This window comes from Felis catus, chromosome D2, assembly GCF_018350175.1.
Source record: "Felis catus isolate Fca126 chromosome D2, F.catus_Fca126_mat1.0, whole genome shotgun sequence".
Classification (NCBI taxonomy): Eukaryota; Metazoa; Chordata; class Mammalia; order Carnivora; family Felidae; genus Felis; species Felis catus.
The window spans coordinates 50,659,820-50,677,791 of NC_058378.1; the positions used below are offsets into that span (position 1 = coordinate 50,659,820).

Sequence of the window (17,972 nt, forward strand, 5' to 3'; positions counted from 1 at the left end):
GACTTTGGGCTCTAGAAGGAGGAATTTAGTGTATATATTTTACTTTCAAACTGTCTTTTGTTATTAATCAAATTCAACAACTCCCCCCCCCCATTCCCTCTGTTCTTTCTTAAGCTACTGTCAACTGTAAATTTCTTTGTGACTTTGTGGTAGTAAATAGGAGTCATGAGGAGGGTGAATGATAGTAGTGGAGTCATTAGGATTTTCCCCAAATTCATTTTGCTTCTAAATAATGTATATTTAAATAACTAGAGTGAGGTTTAAAAATTTTTTTTAAAGACTTTATTGTTAAGTAGTCTCTGCACCCAACATGGGGTCAAACTTACAACCCCGAGATCAAGAGTTGTATGTTCTACCAACTGAGGCAACTGGGCGCCAAGCTCATATTCGTTTTCTCTTTTGTTTTGTTTTGTTTTCTTTCAATATAATTTATTGTCAATTTAGCAGGTTAGTTAACATACAGTGTATAAGGTGTGTTCTTGGTTTTGAGGGTAGATTCCCATGATTCATCACTTACATACAACACCCAGTGCTCATCCCAACAAGCGCCCTCCTCAATGCCCATCACTCATTTTCTATAATCAAGTTTGAAGAGTCCTTTAAAATGTTTGGGGACTGATAGGCTCACTCCACTATTGGTGGAAATCACTAGCACAGTGCTACATCATGTGTACATAGTTGGCACAATGTAGCGATATTGAATGAAAAATCACCGAAGAAATTAGGGAATTTAGAGCTAGAATGCAGGTCTACTTTCTTCCCATATTTTTCATTGTTTCAGGGGATCAGACATCAGACCTCATCCCCCAGTTCTTCCCTCTCTGCTCACAAGCTTATCTCTACCACCCACAGCCTTTCCTTTCTCCTTCGTATGCTACTGGAGATAATTCTCTTTCACAAGGCCAATTCCTTCACCTTGTTTTGGATCCTATCATTCGGATCTCATAAAGAACGTGGCTCTACCCACCCTCCGTTCTCCTTATAATTTCAGTTTCTCTATTAGCTCTTGTCTTTCTGTATATGCTCAAGTGTATTTCATTTTGGTAAATAAAAATGTAAAAAATCTCACAAATTGATGTCACTTTCACAGTTAAACTTTGTAAAGGTCAGCTTACATTCCTTGTTTCCTTTGTTCACCACTCACTCCTTCAATCAGTTGGTTATTCAACATTCATTGACTCCTAATTAGTAAGATACAGCAATGACCAGGACACCAAAAACAGCGATACCCTGAAAGAGGTGATAGTGTAATAGGAAAGAAGTTCAAGTAAACAAGCAATTGTAATACAAAGTACCAAGTGTTTTGATAGGTATAAAAGAAAATGTTACAGGTTCTTTGCTATCCCTTCATCTAGGTAGAGTCTAGATGAAGGGTAGAGTCTAGCTAGGTAGAGTCTAATTTCTCTACCTGTGGATATAGGCTGGCCTTAGTGACTTACTTGGCCAACAGAACATAATGGGAATGATGTTCGGGGATTTCAGCTTAGGGCTTAAGAAACTGAAGGGGTTCAGAACAAGTCTTCCCAAAATTTGCCACTTTGGCATGAGGATTATTTTGAGCTAAAGGTAACCAACACCCAGCAGACTCAGGAGAAGCTCTTTACCTCTTGCTTAACTGCTATTACAAAGGAAATTTACATTAAAAAGGGGGCCTGTGCCAGAAAGACACTTAATACCAGAAATAACTTTTTACTTAGGAAACTTATCTGTGTAATTGGGAACCAGAGATGTTTTCCAAACATTTCCTCCCCTTGCCTTCCTGTGAATGGCCTTCCTTCCATTTGCGGCTCCAGAGCCCTATCCCTTTTCTTAGCTCAAGATTTTAGATAAGCCTCAACTGCCCGGCTCCTTTTGAGCCTCATAACTTTGTGGGGGATTTCGGAAGTATGTACATAATTCAATTTGTTTTTCTCCTGGTACTCTGTCTCACGTTATTTTAATGGTTAGACCAGTCACAAAACCTAGAAGGGTAGAAGGAAAATGTTTCCTCCCCTATAAAACCAGCTTCTGGCTGGATTTCTTAGACGATGTTCTCTCACAGATCACAGTCACCGTGCAATGAGAAACCCAAGCCAAGTGGTGAAATTACAGGTAGGTAATCTGGTTGACAGCCCTAGCAGACCTTTCATCTGATGAGTAGCAACTTCCAGTTAACTGAAGGTATCATTTTGGACCTCCACCCAGTCAAGTCTTCAGATGATCCAGCCCCAGCTGCTCTATGACTGCAACAGCATGACAAATCCCAAGAAAGTGCTGCTCAGCAGAGTCCAGTCAACTCCCAGAGCTATCGGATATAGTAAGTTGTTTCCAGCCACTAAATTTGGTGATGATTTGTTATGCAGTGGTAGATACCTCGGCAGGTGTCTCTGCAGAAGAGAACCTATCCCAGGCTTGGGTAAGGGGAACCTGAGTGAGCTCTCTGCAGGGGACGTGACCTGGTGCCATCCTGTGCCCTCGAGACTTCAAATGAAAATAGTATGATCCATGTTAGCCATAACCTTATACACTAACACCACTGTCAAAAGCTCAAGAGTCTATAAGGCAATAATAGCATGTGTCTGGGCAACAATCGCAGTGTTTCCCCAATTGGTGTCCTTAGGATATACATACATACATACATACATACATACATACATACATACATACATACACACACACATAGGCATGTCTTCAAAAAACTGTTCCATGTTCAAATAAGTTGGGAAACTATGTTAATCAAGGTGAACTATGACTTCAATCCTCCTAAATTTATCAAGACTTGTTTTATAGCCTGAGATATGATCTATCTTGAAAAATGTTTCATGTGTACTTGAGAAGAATGTATATTCTTCTGGGCGGAATATTCTGTAACATATGTTAAGTCCATCTGGTCTGATGTGTCAGCTAAGGCCAATATTTTCTTGTTGATTTTCTGTCTGGATGATCCATCCATTGATGTCAGGAATTAAAGTTGCCTACTATTATCATGTTGCTGTCTATTTCTCCTTCTAGGTATGTTGATATTTGCTTTATATAATTAGGTGCTTCAATGTTGGGTTCATAGATATGTACAAATATACATGGATATGTAGATCTTCTTGTTGGATTGACCCCTTTATCATGTTGAGTTAGAAACCTGCCCTTCTAGCCACAGTCATGATGATTACCTAACAGGCCTCCTTCACAGAAAGACTGAGTTCCTGGGTCTGCTGCCTTCTGCTATGCCTTCGGGGTGGTAGCTGTTTGAAAATTCTGTTGGTTACAGTCCTGGGGGGCCCATGGAAGTACGCCCCACTGGCCATTAGAGGCAGGTGATGTGGAGGTGTCCCCTGATAGCAGTTGCAAAAATTGGGGTACCAGACAGGGGTACGAGCTCCTTTCTGGGTGACATTGATTACTGCAGACTCATGGGACCAGAAATGCAAGCTTTCTTGGCCTCCAGAGCCAGGAAGTCAAGAGGCATCCCCTAAATGGAGGCCACACAAATCAGGCCAACAGACGCATGTAAAAGTACCCCCCCCCCCCCACCAACCCCTGCCGGAGTGCTGGCACTCTGGAGCACAGCAAAAGGAGAGCACAGAGATGTTGCCTGCCAACCTCCCTCCCTGAAGAGTGTTCCACCAGGCTTCTAGATGCATGTGTTAAATTAGATGCCTGCCCCTCAGGATAATGTTTTAATATAAGCAGGTGAGCCTCCTTCACTTTAAGCCTGGGAATGATGATCTGCCTCTGAGCCCAGAAGTCCTGTAAGAGCAGTTATGCAGATTGTTAGAGTTTTGTAGGTCTTAGAACACAAGCCTCACTGGTTTTGCAAAGTTAGATGTTTTGGGGGATTGTGTCTCAAGTATATGTCTTAAAAGTTGGGATGCCCCATATGGGGTTCAAACCCTTTGTTCCTTAGGGAAGAGCCTTGTGTTTTGAGATATCAGGAGCCCTTAGTGATGCCTACTTACCCCCATAAAATCTTATAATCTTTCAACAACCAACTGGAGTAGGTATGAACTCAAGGTTGTCTTCAGCAAGCTTGGTCCCAGTGATCGTATGGCCTACAATATGGTAACAATATGTGGGTCCATATACATCATATCAACCATGTATGATGGCGGGGCGGGGGCAGGGGGGTGTGAACTGCTGAAGTGAAGAGAAAACAAATATGGTTCAAGTGAAATTGAACAACCTTGTAGATCTGGAATGGTCTGATGTTACAAGCCAAGGTCTGCTTGTCCTTTAAAGCCATATACCTGCGCCTGCAGAGGCAGGGAGATAGTTTCTCTTCATTTACTTTCCCATCTGCAAAATGAAAGTGGGAATGGATGACAGTCTTCAGGCATTCCCAAGTTTTTAATGCTATAGATGTTTCCTTCTCTTCATTTTGTTTTTCTTTTATATTAGGCCTTCTAAATTCAGCCAGAGTCTCTTTGATGTCACTGTCTTCTGTAATCCCTAACAGCAGAACGACTTCATCATGTTTGCTTTACATAACAGGAGAGGGGGATGAAGGAGCAGTTACTGCAGAGCTGAGAGGGCACTGAGTCCCAAATGCAATTGCTCGTATACAGCATTTCTGTGCCCCTTCCCAGATTCCACACCCCTAGAGACCTGAGACCAGAGATAGCGCATCTGGGCACAGAGCTTGTTTGCAAGATGAGAAATAGTCTACTTGTTTCCTCTGTTCTACTGTAGACATTGACTTGTGAGTTAAGTGACTTCAGATACACACAAACCATCAGTGTACCCTTCGGTTAACATCGGACTGCATGACCTCTCAGACACCTTTGGGCTTCAACAATATATGATTCTAAGTCAACGTCATCCTTTCTTGAACTCTTTTATTCTAGCTGCGTGGGATATGGCAATACTTCTGAGTCCTCAGAGCCAGAGGAAGAAAGGTTCACCCTTTGGGTGATGCTTTTGGGAAATTTGGGCCAAAGGTTTGAAGCAGGCTTATCACAGACCAGTTATAGGGTCAGAAACATCTGCTTTACTCCAATGGATGTGAACTGAGATCAGGAGGGCATTTATTTTTCTGTAAACCCATTTCTCCAAAACCATCACATCCTTCTGTTGGAAAACAGGGTTTTAGATTTTGTTTTGTTTTTGTCTTTATTTTTTTTAAATCAGCTGCCTATATCTGAATGATGTAGGGACAAGTACAAACTAAAAATAAGTTTAATTTCCCCTGTTGAAAAGAGAAGAGACTTTTCCCCCAAACTTGTTACCTGGAGCATTTACTTTTTAAAAAATGTTTATTTACTTATTTTGAGAGAGAGAGAGAGAAAGAGAGAGAGCAAGCGAGCAGGGAACAGGCAGAGAGGGAGAGAGAGAATCCCAAGCAGTCTCATGCCATCAGCACAGAGCCTGACGCAGGGCATAATCTCATGACTGTGAGATCATGACCTGAGCTGAAATCAAAAGAGTAGGACCCTCAACCAACTGAGCTACCCAGGTGCCCCCAGAATATTTAATTTTAAATAAAACACGTAATTAAGTTTTTTCTGTTTCTTTGAAGTATATATAAATCTTTTTAGAAACTAAATAAACCTATTGTCAACTTTGTGATCTAGGAAGTCTTTCTCAAGAATTCAGGACCTAGTTTTTGAAATCTAAACATCAAGGGAAATAGACCCCCCATTTCCCAGTTTCTGTGGGAGGATAGGAGCCTAATTTCAATGAGCACCTTGCACTAAGCTGTAAGGTAGGAGCACATAAAAATAGGAGATGTTTGCTCTCCCTCTGGATAAAGCCAATTAACTAACGTGAATAGTCACTCCAGTTAACAGGTGAATTTAGAATGAACTATTTGTGACCAATGGTGCTGTCAAGACTTCTTACCTGAGGACTAGTTATTATTTGTCTTGAGACCATGTATGTAAAGGGTGGTATCTGCTTGGCTATATCAAAGGCTGAGGTTTCTTTCTGTCTCCGCAATGTCTTAGCAGCCGCCTGTGATGTGCATCATGCCCAGGTTTAATACTTTTTCAACAATAAAATTGTTTTCCTTCTCTTCTACCTTTTGTGGAGAAGTTTCTGGATTCGGAGAAAAAAATTGTTTTGAATTCTATTTCCCTAACAACGGATATTCTAGATCAATGGCTTTCAAACTGTGTTCTCTAGAGAGGCCTCGAGGACTGTGGGGGGCTGAGGAGGACAGAAGACTGCTGGGGGCTTGCTCTCTGGGCTCTGCACTTGCCTCCCCCCCCACAGTATCCTTTCTGATATGTTGATATATGATATTAGTGTTCTAGGTAAATTTTGCCTAAGGTCAAAGTGTCTCTGGTAAAAAATAAAAATGATTAAAAAAACAGGTATCTATTCTGTACATACATTTTCATTCTCTCTTTCCCTCCTTCCTATAGAATGAAAACTCTGTGAGGGCAGAGACTTTGTGTGTCTCAAAACTTCCTCAAAACTTAGCAGAGTCCCTGGGACGGAGTAGGTACACAATTACGTTGAATTCACGGATGGCCATAGATAATGAACAACGAATGCGGGGCAGAAAAAAAGCGGAGAATGGACACACGTGTTTATAACAGAATTGTGGCTTCCTGTGACTCAAAGAATGTGTGTGTACAGGGATATAAAATGCAGTAATAACCAGTCAGGAGCACCTAAGGCAGAAATATTACAAAGCAGCTAAAAGCACAGGCTCCTGGATAACACAGCTGGGATTATAAACCTTGTCTCTGATTAGCGATCTGTGTCACTCTGAACACAATTCTTAATCTTGTGGCTCAAGTTCTTTATCTGCAAAATAGGAGATAACAATATTCCTGAACTCCAAGTCCATCCTTATGCTTGAGCAAGAGGGGCCCCTGCCCTGTGTCCCATGCTCTAAAGGACCCTACAGGTCACAAACACAAAACACATGCAGTGTTTTTATGGAATCCATGGACACCTCTCTTACTGAGAAATCCTGTGCTCCTCCTGGGCACAACACGACCCACGGCCCTAAGTGTCTGCTATGGGATTAAGACAGGTCATACCCCAGGAACACTCTGCTTCATACTCTATGCTTTAGAAACAAAAGAGTTCAAATAACTTCTTCAAAGTGCTCAGAATAGACAGTGACACTTGATAGCTATTATTTTCATTGTCCTTGAAGCCAGGAGCTCTTCCCCTGCTGGACTCAGTCCTGGGGTCCGACTGGATTAGAAAATTCGATTTGTGGATCTGCCCCGCTGAGGACCAGACCCCAAGCTCCAGGGACCTCCACTGAGGCTCAGTCACCCCAGTGGACCCAAAGAAAGCCTGTTCACATCCCTGGCTCTCAGTTCAAACATATTGAAATTAAGAAAAACAGAGTTAAGGCTCCAATGACCTAATTAATCAGACTGTGTTTAGGGAGCTGTATTTTTAAATATCAATGAAATCACACACACAAACTCCTTAAATCTTTATTAGGACTGAGACATTGAAGATGTCTTTTCTGTAAGATGACACAGGTCAACCTTTAGGCGGAGACCTCAGGAACGGTTTTCTGGCTTCTCTTAAGGCCCCTGTCTCACTCAGTGTCAACTTGTCCTCTTTCCGGGGACATCTCAATGAAGTAGTCATTATGGTAACCATAAATTTTATTGTCCAACCAGAACACTTTAGTGTCAAGGGGGCTATAAGTAATGATGCCAAGACAACAGGCATGAGCCCTGACTGGTCTGGGCAGAACAGATATATGATTAGCCCATCCGCTCAGAAGTTTATCTGAGCCATCTGCCAGTTTGGGACACTCCCAGTTCCCATCCCTTGCTGAAGTCCCTGATTCTGGTTCAGTACAAGAGGTGATTTTGTGACATAAAAATACAACAGTCCATCCCACAGGCAAGGGTCATTCTCTATTTCTGTGGCTGCCACGCAATGAACAGATTAATCTATAATTTACTCTTGCCTATTCCCAAAAGATGAAAGGTGGCCTGTGGCCACTTAAAATGGAGTAAGATAGCAAAAATTGCAAGTAAGTAAAAAAAATTGCTAATACTTACAGAGTGGTTACTTTGGGAAAGTTACAATGCCAGACATTTTGTATACATTATCTCAATGAAGCCTCCTAGCACGATAGATGGGGGAAGTAGGGCATGGAGAGATTAAGCCCCTCGCCCAAGGTCACCTATCTTGAAAATGTCAGAACCTGGAAGTGTTTTATTGTGAGGAAAGTGATGTGTTCCCTAACGATAATTTCTAATTTGGTTATCTTTATGTTCTGTTTCATTTTTACCTGTGTATGAAACTGGATGTGCTTTTACTTCTAAATACGTCCTTCTCCTCCTTGAGCTGAGAAACCTTACTATGCTTGAATTAAGCAATCAGGTAACATTTTACTTCTTTCACTGACACAAGGGCCCGTGGGATTTCTGTACTTAAAGATCAGTAATGATCTTTGGTGGCTCCTACGTGACCCATGTTGAAATACCTCAAACTGTTTTAGAAAAAAAGAAATTCCATTAAAAAAATTTCAATTGCACAAGCTGTCCTTAAATTTCGCAAACCTCTCAAATTGCTTTCCTAAGCTTAAGAGCATACTCAGAGGTATGCATGTTCAATTTAAAGAGTTTATATAACATAAATCATAGTCTTCCTTTCTGTTTTCCCGAAAGTCAGTAATTTTGTTGATGTCCATAGTCTCCAAAAATGATGACTTTGCACATCGTGTGTTTATCCCTGTGACACAACCTAATTCATCCACAATACTGAAGAAGAAAAGTCATTAACCTAACGTTGGAAGGATGAAATGGGAAATAGGAAAGGTTAAAAGTATAAATAAACCATCCTTCCTTTCATCAAAGCACCAAACAGTCACATCAGAGATATGCAGAGTCCTCAAGAGCTGTCCTAGCTGTCTGAAAAAAATGACATCCTTTTTCCAAACTCCAGTCTCCTGGAGTTGAAGTGTCACCTCATCCATAAATACCTCAGGTTTCTAATAACCTTCAGTCCTGCCCCTGCAGCCTGGTCAAGGTGATTGTTTTTTCCTCAGCCTCTGAAAGAGTTTATCTGCACCCTGGATGTGTATTAATCTTGTTACAAATGTCATCTGAGTTAGTGAGGCATTGATCTGGGGCTACTTCAACCCTCTTTACCTCAACGTGGCCTAATCAAATTGAACATTTTAAAAGAGGAAAGTGGACAGCGAAAACAAGCAACACCATTCATCTACCTCTCCCTATTCTTTTGTGCTAGTCTCAGTAAAGGATATACCAGTGATCTAGGCCTTCTATTTCTTAAGATGAGGATGGCTGGTGATGGATGCGGTAATGGCCTCTCTAAACTGTGATGAGGCTGTGCTGGGCTCTGCCTCACGAAGCACTTGGTTAGAGAAATGCTGGAAGAATAGGGCCGGGTCTCAGGAAATCAGAGGACAGATTTAGTTGACCTCCAATCACCATCCTATAGTCCTCGCATGATCTAGTCCATGTTCTCTGCCCGCTGGCTCTTTCTATCAGAATAGGCCTAATTCCTTTGTCCATGCCCACTAATGTGAGCAAAACCAAGGTTTACTTCTCAATGACTTCATTTCTCAGTGACTGTTCAAAGAAGGTCTAATGATGATCAGTTCAACTGTTTTACGTTGCTTAGAAAGACCAGGTCTATTAGACAGTGAAACCTAAACCATCTATGGTCATGATTTGCTGACCAGTTAAAATCTGTATTTACTCTAGGTACTCAAAAACGTGTGAGATAAATCCAAATGTATTCAACAAGTAAACCTAAACATATGCAGAGGGATCTCATTTTACGTCTCCTCAAGGTGTGATTAACCCCAACACTTTGGTAGAAATATCCCTCTGTAGACATTTAGGATTTTCTGCTTTATCCTAAAGCTTAAACCACACATATGTATATACAGTGGCATCCTAAATGGACAAAGATGGGATATATATCAATGTTTCTTTTTCCCATGTTCAAAAGCAATGGCTCACAGATGTCCTAGATGTCACTGTGTGGAAGAAGGATGTCCTTCAGATGGAGAGAAGAGTTCGCTGCTTTTCATGAGCTCTGAAAGCTCACATGTGTGCCAGACCCACTGTATAGCTGGAGTCTTTTCATGTCATTTCCCTGCCCTGCCGAGATATTGTGAAAAGCCTGTAGTGATTCATAAGAAAGCCTTTTGATTCTAGGGACGGAGAAGACATGGAGTCCAGCTTTGCCACAACTTTTTGAAACCTTAGTTACCCCATTACTAAAGGGGCTAGATTGTACAACAACAGCTAGAATTCACTAAGTGCTATGTTTTATGGCCAGATCTGATTTTTTCTTGGCATTATCTCAGGTAAGCCTTACAAACAACTCTATGAGGTTGCCCTTACTATGAACCTGTCCTATGATGAAGACGACAAAGACAAGAGGAATTGAACAGCTCATCCCAGGTCACACGGCCAGTAAGTGGGAGAGCTAGGATTGGAACCCAGGTGATCTGAGTCCATGGATGGGCTTTTGAACTCTGTACTCTATGTCAGTAGTGGTTCCTGCTAGCAGAGTCCATCTGAAAGTCTAAAAAAAATATCTGCTATCCTGTGCCTTTAAATCTTGAAATTATTCTCTACATCTTCTATTATCACCAGGTAGGTATTATTTGCCTGCTGATGTTGGTTCTTTGCCCTGCTGACTTCTCTTCCTTGGTCCAGTCCTGCTCACTGACCACATATATGATTGGGATCCCTAGCCTTGGAAAGTCCATGAGCATAGATTTATTGGAACCCAGCAGCACCTCAGAACCCAAAGAAACCTACTTGCTCCCAGGAAAGCTCTATATCCCAAAAGGTTGAAGACCTTCCAGGGAGAATAAGCTTCTCACTCTAGATCTGAAAAGCTTGTACTCCCCCCACCCCCACAGTTCAAATATTTGAAACTGGTTTCGCAGTCTTAATTGCCTCTTACTCCAAGGCAATAGCAAGATTAGTCAAAGAGCTAATTATGCAGATTTCTCTATTAGATTTCTTCAGCCTAACAGATTCTGAAAGCACTTGCCTGTCTACCGTAGAGAAAACATTGATTTCTGTGGCCAGACACTCACTGGGCAGAAATTTCAGATCAGGTCCCACTGTGTTACATGTGGAATTGAATAATAATGCTAGCTGGAATGGACATTGAAAAGTTCTAATCCAAGGCTGTCTGGTGCTGTTTTATTATAGTCATGCAGCTACCTACCCCTTTATCTACTGGCCCACCAGCAGGACCAGAGTATGCTAGTAATAGAACAGAATTCTCACTGGATTGTTTGGCTTTCTTTCTACTTGTTGGTGGAAAAATGGGCTGGTAAAACATTTGGGTGGGTTGAAATGCTTTTATACATAATTATAAAGCAGTAACAACTCAAAGGCCTGTTTCTTTCCAATGTTAAGAAACCGATTTTAAAATCTCAGTATGTGTTTCAGAGTTAGTTGACAGAAGTTTAAAGACCCCCTTATATTCCAAATCTAAATAGTACAAATAAAGGAGTACCATTCGACAGAGACAAGAAGAAACTTAAGACCAGCAACACAACTATGAGTTCACTTTTCATTTATCAGCTGAATTTCTACTTCTTATGATCAGCTGGTTTAAGGATGCCTTGCTTATAGCCCCATCTCTGCTACAAATTAATTGTATGATGTTGACCAAATCACTTAACTGCTGCTTATTCATTAAAAATGACAGAGGCGATTGTAATATCAAAAATATCACTCACCTGAAAACAGAGGCTTAGGTCAATACAGATACGTTTAAACCCTGGCTTCAACATGTATTAGCTTTGTGACTCTGGCCAAGTATAAGCCTCAGTGTTTTCATCTGTGAAGCAGGTACTAATACACACGCCTTATAGGGTATTGTAAAGAATGAACTAGATAATGCACATAAAGGGTGTTACACAGTGGTTCTCACTGGGGATAACTGTGCCCTCTTCCCCAGGGTATATTCAACAATGTCTGAAGACATTATATTGGTTGGCACAACGGGGTGGAGGGATGTGACTGGCATCTAGGGCGTAGAGGCAAAGGATGGTTTCCAACATCCCACACGCACAGAACAGCATCCCACAACAAATCCGTTAATCTTGTAGAGGTTGGGAAACCTTGGACATAACTAATGGCTCACTGTCAGCACTCAATACATGGTGGTGGTGGTGGCTTTGGTGGCTCCAGAGACCGACACGTTGAAGAGAGTACAACAATCTTGGGGCATGTAAGCGCTCTATGAGAATACATTTTTCTCTTGGAAAAGGAAATCGTTTTTCCTTCAGGGCTCTTATCTGATCAGATCAGAAAAGTTCTAGGTCCAGCATGAGGCCTGTGTCTTTACACCCAAGACCTACAGACACCAACAGAATGTTTATCCCACATCTATCTCAAGTCCAGATTCAGCCAAATAACATAAGACCCTGGGATTTTCCACTATTCTATCAACCTAAACAGAAAGGGCTCCAAACTTAATTAATTTGCATTCAAATTCCTCCCTTTCTCACTATTAATTCCAATAATAATTTACTGTAGGTCAACCATAAATCATTTACTCCAAAAAGTCCTAAGCAGTAATTACTCCTTTCCAATTCAGTGCACTAAATTAGATTATAATTATTAGTCACACTTGCAGCTTTTATTTAGACTCCAACTTCAGCCAACACAAAACAAAATGTTTGGAATGTTTATAAGTACTTTCTTTCTTTTTAACTTGACAGGTTTTTTGTTTTTGTTTTTTACATTCAATAGAAACCATGATATAAAAATTGGGTTTGCTTGACATCATGCATATTATAAGAATGAGCAACCTGGCAGACATCCACACACACAGTTCCACAACCTCCATGGACCTGGCAGGCCAGAGGAAGGTGATGTTATCAAAGCATAATAAGAGGTCCACTGGCCCTAGGTGATTTTTCCAAGGGGTCTATAAGGTAGCCTGAAAATCTCATGTATTTTTTAGGGTTTACTGTTAGTGTCCTTCTCACCTACTAGACTTCAAGCTCCAGGAAGAAGCATAGCACAATGACAGGAAAAATGAACTTGGGAGTCAGATTTTGTGAATTCATATACCTGTCCTAACCAGTTCACGTACCAGCACTAGGATTTGGGGAAGGTTCTTTCAAACTCAATTTCTCATTCAAAATTGTATATTCTGTTAATAGTGTCTGTATTACAAAGTTGTGGCGAGAGTAAAACAAAATAATGCCGAGGACCTAGTAGGAGCTTAATAAATATTGCCCATTACTATGTCATCATTAGGGTAAAGACTGTGTCTGTTCTGTTCACCAGTGTAGACTTAATTCCCAGTACACTGCTTGAAGGGATTATTGGCTTAAGAAACAGTTGCCAAATGATTGAAATGTAGACTACTGGCTAGCAGGATAACTTTGGGCAGTTTACTCAACCTCCCTGAACCTTACCATATTGATCTACAGAGCGGAGAGGGTTGTTATGAAAATTAAGTGAGATAATGTTTGTGTCAATGCCTGACATAAAGCATTTGCTTCATAAATGTTGGTTGTTATTATTATTAAGATGGCTCCTATGGTGGGGTGCCTTGCTGGCTCAGTTGGTAGAGCATGTGACTCTTGACCTTGGGGTCATGAGTTCAAGCCCCATGTTGCATGTAGAGCTTACCTAAAAAAAACAAAACAACGAGATTGCTTCCACGGTTAGCTATATGTGCCTTGAACAGATCTCTTAATTCTAAACTCTGGTTTCCATATATGAACACATAGGCATTGATTCAATTTCTTGGCTGAAGTGGAGGGTTTGTTGTAGGCAGTGGTGAGGGTTTACCAGGAAGGTGAGATGGAGAGAGGGTATTTATAATGGACTGATCATAATGGTGAGCCATGAAGAGCACAGATGGAAGTGAGGACATAAGAGGGTAAATGAATAAGGAAAAAACTGCAGACTCACTGGAATGAAGTCCTCCTATTCTCTGCTGGAGCAGAAGTACCAGAATAAAGGAGGCAGCAGTGTGGCAAGACAGAGCAGGAGGTTTGAAAGGACTTTTTGGAAGAGGTGTAGGTATAGGTGTTAACGTCAATTCCTCACATAGCACTTTATGCACATTAACATACAAAAAAATATTTGCAACAGAATGGATACTTTGAGCCTTCTTTTCCCTGGAAGAGGCTTGTGAGGAAAATTTCAACCACAAATGAAACTATTTCCCACATATCCTTTTCCTGTTGTCCTATTGACATGCAGAATCGGTGCTACTCTCTGTCATTCATGCAGTAAATATTCACTGAGGGCCTACCACGTAGCAGGCACTGTTCTGTAATCTTGGGACATAGCACTGTATTAACCTCCCAGAGTGGGAATTTCTTTCTATACAGTTCAACTGAATTTTCATGAACCAAACAAAGATCTCTGATCTCTGCCTGTGTGGAGCTTCCATTCTGATGGAAACACATGATGATGAAAATCAATCCTAAGTCATTAAAAAAAATTTTTTTTTAATGTTTATTTATTATTGAGAGACAGACACAGAGCATGAGCAGGGGAGGGGTAGAGAGAGGGAGGAGACACAGAATCCGAAGTAGGCTCCAGGATATGAGCTGTCAGCACAGAGCCAGACGCGGGGCTTGAACTCACAAACTGTGAGATCACGACCTGAGTCGGTCGGTCGCCCAACTGACTGAGCCACCCAGGCACCCCAATCCTAAGTCATTAATAAGTTAATCGCAATTTGTAGAAAAGATAAGTGCTGTGGGAAAGGGAGAGTGGAGCAAGAAACGGAGGCTCAGGTGTATCAGTGGGTCTGATTTTAAATACTGTGTTCAGGTTAAGCTTAATGAGGTGACCTTTACGTAATATTCAAAGGAACAATCCCCCTCTGTCTTCTCTTGGGGATCAAACCTCCTTTTGCTGAGGTGGCTGAGCAGTTGTCCACTCAGGATGTCCTTCTAGATCCCAGCATTTGAGGGTCTCAGATCATCACCACCTGCTCCCCCATTTCTAAACATGATTTTCTCTCTCCAGCAGGACAAAACCCCATCATGAAGAGGATTTCCCACGATACAACCCATCATCTGATCCCCCAACACTGCTGAAAGACCACCGGCCCTAGTCTGTCAGGGCTTCAGATGGCCAGTTCCCCCTCTCAGACTCCTGGGATGGGATCACGTACCTGGGATGGGCCCAGCAACCCAAAGCTGGTGCCAGTGCAACCAGCAGCTACTGATTATGCCCATCCCTTTTAAAAACCACTGCAGTGTCTCTAGCTCCTAAAAGAAGATAATTAAGGGGGTAGAAGGCCATCAGGTGTGAAAGCATACTTTTCAGGAAGACACCTGGGTCAGTTTCTCATCTAATCGTATCGACCATAGAGGAGACAGGAAATAGGTGACTGTTATCCCTGTGGTTCCCATTGGGCCTCTGCGGGAATAAATGCAGTCTATTTTCTGGGAGATCAATAAAAGTAAGATCCCGTAGCTTCACCTGAAAGGGATATCAGTAACCGCTACTAGCTCAGTGGAATGTTAAGATCAAGAAAGGAGTGGAGGACCTGAAACAAAAAGTGATAAACAGTGGTGTCAGGAATATACACGAATCCATAATGCTGTCTGGTATGTGGACACTCTGATCCTGTGTACTGGCTACTCAACTGGATGACAGAGAAGTAACGGTCAGAAGCCTCCAAAAATGACCCCTCTGGCCAGAGCCTAACAAATGAAGAACTTGAGTTTCCATAGAGAAATATTTCTCTACCCAATCAATATAGCTTATCTGTAAATGGTTAGAAGAAACATCTGTAAAAGTATCTATGTTAAGGTCATTGCCATGAAAGAGTAAGGTAGAGAGCAACTATTTATTTGTCTGATTTAACCAGGACAAACAACCCAACCAGACAATTTGAGCCCCTAAAGAAGAAATCATTTTTGTCCAGTGCGTAATGAAGACAAGTGTTTTGGTTAGCTAGTTCTTATATATTTACATCATTGCTTCAATCCTTTGCTTTCTGGTCACATTGTGAATGCTTTTTGAGTTGGAAAGATTCTTCACTCATTCAACTTGGTATTCTTCTTCTTAAACAAGGCTTAAAATGAAATCAGCTAAAAACTCAAGAGTAGAATCACTTTCAAATTTTCCATGCAACCTCAATTCTAATTTGAGAATTCAAAATCAATTCTGCACTCATTGAGATAATTGTTTGAGCTTTGAGCTTCCTATTACTCTACCAATCATGCCAAATCTGTTGGGAGGTTTTTAGCATGAAGGAGAAAATGAATTTTATCTTTTTAAAATCTTTTAAAGAAAACAATTAAGTTTTTTCTTTCAATTGAACTATTCATTTAAGCTAGTGGGAGCATATGGCTTAAAAATCAACCAATAAGATAAAAATCAAATAAACCAATTTCTTTTTTGAATGGTTCTGGATTAATATTCACCTGGGCTAGGCTTTGAAATAATCTAGTCTGATAGTTCTTATCCTTTTTTGGGTCAGGGATTCCTTTGAGAATCTAATAGAAGCTATGGATCCTCGCTCCAGAAAATCTGTATGTGTATAATTTCAAGGGCTTTATGGACCTAGTGGCTATATGGAATCTATATTCAAAAATCTGTAATCCAGATCAAGCCTCTCCCTTTTTGGGGCGCCTGGGTGGCGCAGTCGGTTGGGCGTCCGACTTCAGCCAGGTCACGATCTCGCGGTCCGTGAGTTCGAGCCCCGCGTCGGGCTCTGGGCTGATGGCTCAGAGCCTGGAGCCTGTTTCCGATTCTGTGTCTCCCTCTCTCTCTGCCCCTCGCCCGTTTATGCCTTGTCTCTCTCTGTCCCAAAAATAAATAAACATTGAAAAAAAAAATTAAAAAAAAAAAAGCCTCTCCCTTTTTGATTAGAAAAAAATCTATGAAGTCCCAGTTCAAGATGGCAAGTAGGAAGATCCTAAGCTCACCTCCTCCCACAGACACAGCGAATCCACAGCTGCATATGGGACAATTTCCTCTTGACAAGACCTAAGGGCTGGCTGAGTGATAACTGCACATTGGGTGGGCAAATAAGAAGAAAACCATATCAGAACAGGTGGGAGAGGCAGGACACAATCTCACCGTAAACCCTACCACCAGCGCAGGGTCCCAATTAACATTGTTGGTTTTCTCATTTTGTCAGTAATTCATAGTGTGGTCTGCTTCTAGCACACCACATTTGGAAAGCCAAGGGACACTTTTTTCTTCTGTATCCTTCCAGTTTCTTCAATTCACGTATTGGGGAAAATATTGGTTTGCTCCCCCAATTCTTTAGCTGCTGTGTACTGCAATAAGCAAGCTTGCATTTCTCAGGTTGTATTATTTCTTTTTTCTTGCCAAGATAATGGAAGAATATAAGCCCTCCCAGGCACATCACACTGAGAAATACTGGGGGCGGGGACTGGACAAAATAGTTTTTGTGAAGGAATTAATGGCTGACATTTACAGCATACTTACTTTGTGTTTGGCGCATAGATGTATTTTGGGTTTTAACACAAACTTTGCCTCCTCAGTTATTCCACTTCTTTACTCTAGAAATTCATCAAACCTTTCACAAACAAGACTCCTAAAACTTGAATTCTTCTGAGCTACTTTTGAAATTTGCACATCATCTCCTTTTCCTTAACACAGTCTTAAAATCTTCTCCCCTCCCATTTGCTTATGCAGAGTTGAATACCTCCGAAATTCCTGCTGAGTTATTTCTGTTATGGGATCTGACCTGCTGTTGAGCTAGCCGACATCTCTTCTCTTATTTGGGTATTCTCCCTTCCAAATCAGCCCTCCCCTGTTACTGTGTCAGCTTACATGCCCTCTGATCCTCTGAAAGGACCAAGAAAGGGAGAGAGGGAGTAAGGGAGCCCCAGCTGATGTTTATTCTGATCAATCCTGGCAAGCCCTTCTTCCCTAAACATAAAACTCCTTATCACCAGTATTTCCTAAAATGGATCTCAATGTTAATAGTTTAGGAAAAAAAAAAAAGTTCTGGTCCAATAAATTTGGGAACTGCTGACTTAAAATCAAATGAGTTTCTTTATTGCAGAACTTCTTCAAGCTTTTAATATGCTAATATGCCTTGCGAATCTC

The 17,972-nt window shown here is 41.3% G+C and overlaps 1 long non-coding RNA gene across 1 annotated transcript in view; it reads left to right on the forward strand.

The window, feature by feature from the left end:
• Positions 1-16,567, forward strand: part of LOC111557106 — a 34,412-nt gene extending 17,845 nt beyond the window's left edge. The window contains exons 2-3 of the long non-coding RNA XR_002736877.2: positions 2,185-2,296; positions 14,904-16,567. This is a non-coding gene — a long non-coding RNA (uncharacterized LOC111557106). The remainder of the gene's footprint in view (positions 1-2,184; positions 2,297-14,903) is intronic.
• Positions 16,568-17,972: the final 1,405 nt, after the last annotated feature.